At 39.1% G+C, this 2282-nt stretch overlaps 1 pseudogene; it reads left to right on the top strand.

Annotated features, from left to right (window-relative positions):
• The first annotated feature begins 552 nt into the window (after nucleotides 1-552).
• LOC112312549 (nascent polypeptide-associated complex subunit alpha pseudogene) lies at nucleotides 553-1177 on the top strand (annotated as a pseudogene).
• Nucleotides 1178-2282: the final 1105 nt, after the last annotated feature.

Here is a 2282-nt window from a genome sequence, read left to right as displayed (position 1 = left end):
ATGAAGTGATGATAAGGAATATCTCATCAATATTATGTTCTTACATATATAACTACTCATAAGCATTGTTACGTTAGTGTTTTTCTTATAGTGAAGCTACGTAAATGATAAATATTATTTCTCTCTAGTTCATAAAAATGTAAATAGGTTAGACTCATCCCCATTTAAAATGTATTTCTACAGCGATTCTCACTTTTCACTTAGTATAAAATTCAAACAATGGGGTGGGGATTGACTGTGGGAGAGGGGCGGGGCAGAGGACAGCAATGGGGAAAAAGTGGGACAACTGTAACTAAACAACAATAATAAAAAAAAAACCGCAAACTCATCAGCTATCTTTTGCCCTCTTGGGCGCCCTGCACTGGACCTAACTCTCCTTTTCTCACCAGTCTTACCACCTGTACTCTTCTCTCTGACTGGGATTCTTTCCATTTTCCTCCTCATTGCTAAATTCAGCTTTCAAGAGTTACTTTCTCTTCTGTAACAGGTGTGGTTCACGTTCTCATTCGTTCTCCTTCTGCCACCATCTTGGTTCTGGGTTCCCCTCTCAAAATGCAGGGTGAAGCCACTCAAGTCATCCCTGCTGCAGAGTGTGAGTTGCCCCAGCCCAAGGTTGAGACAGGGTCTGGGAGAGAATCTGACAGTGATGGATCAGAGCTCAAGGAATAGAACAAGGCAGCCACACAGGCTGAGCTGGAAGAGGTAGGTGAGATCCATGAAGACCAGTCAGTAAAGCAAAACAGAGCCGGGTGAAAAGAAGTTACGGAAGGCTGCACCCAAACTGAGTTTTCTTCAGGTTACAGGTGTCAGTGGGGTCACTGCTGGGAAATCTAAGAATATTTTCTGTCATCACAAAACCAATGTCTAAAAGGGCCCAGCTTCAGATACCTACATTGTTTTCGGGGAAGCCAAGATAGAGGATTTATCTCAGCAAGCACAGCTGGAAGCTGCTAAGAAATTTAAAGTTGAAGCTATCTTCAAAAATTTGAGAAAACACACAGATTCCAACTGTGCAAGAGGAGAGTGAAGAGAAAGAAGTTAATGAAACAGGTGTGAAAGCTAAGAATAAAAAACTGGTCATGTCACAAGCTAATGTGTCAAGAATAAAAAGACACTGGAAGCCCTGAAAAACAACAGTATTGATATTATAAATGCTATTACAGAATTAACAATGTAACTATCTAAAAACAAGGATTTTTTTCTTTGTGTGTGTGTGTGTATCTTTGAAAAGAGTAAATGCAGCTTGGTTTGAAATATATACTGTTTCTATCATTAATAAAGTTATGGCTTCTTGTGGAATGAAAAAAACATTGCTTTGTACTTGAAGATGATATGATTTATTCCTTTGCACAATCTAGTTTCCATAGCCTTCTGTGGCAGTCCTGAGGTCCCTTAGTGCTCCGTCACTGCCCTTCACGAGCTATAAAGTTGGGTTATACCCAGAGCATGGCCTTAGTCACTTGTATGAATTAGATACCAGAGGCAGTGTTTGGGCACTGATGGGTGTTCAAGAAAACGTTGCCATGATTGCTGAATTTAAGCCAAGTTGAACTTCGGAGAAAGGACCAAGTTAAACCGTTTCAGAAGCTCTCATTTTCAGAAATAGGGTTTAAGAGCTGCCCTTTAAAGTATGTGTAGTAGAGATTTATGGGCATATAGATGCTTGTGGTTTCCCAGGACTGACAGCCTCGAAAATGGTGCTGGAGGGAGTCACAGTGAGGGTCCCCAGGAGCCAAAATGTAGACTGACCTCATATTCGTCTTGTCCCACTGCTAGGTACATGGAGTTCTGCCTGGTACCATAGGTGGCAAGTGCAAAGTCTACAGAATATTTAGGATTTTTATTCCTAACTTGGTAGTTATAACATCAGTATTAATGATTAATAATATAAAGTATACCTTATCTTTCTGAAGCTTAAAGGTTATGAATTTAGGCTTTGGAAAAAATTTCTCTAATCAAATTACCTAATAGGAATGGAAAATTCAATTTAATACAAAATATTTTCATAACCTTATTTGTGTCTCGAGGGAAATAACTAGAAGAGGATTTATTAATCTTCCCTCTTCCCTACTTTATACTTTGCCTCTCCACTCACCTAACAGTTTCATTACTATGAAGGAGTTTCTGTCTATACCCAGATATTCCACCCCATATCGCAACTAACTTGCCAAAACCAAAATTATTTTGTGTAACCTGTAACAAATAACTCCTAGTTGGAAAGTGGAGCTACTTTCAATAACACATGTATGAATTGCAATCAGTACACATTATTTTGCAAATAC

This window comes from Desmodus rotundus, chromosome 9 (genome assembly GCF_022682495.2).
Source record: "Desmodus rotundus isolate HL8 chromosome 9, HLdesRot8A.1, whole genome shotgun sequence".
NCBI classification, from domain to species: Eukaryota; Metazoa; Chordata; class Mammalia; order Chiroptera; family Phyllostomidae; genus Desmodus; species Desmodus rotundus.
Note: the sequence above shows the minus strand (reverse complement) of the source record. Positions and strands in the feature narration are given on the sequence as shown.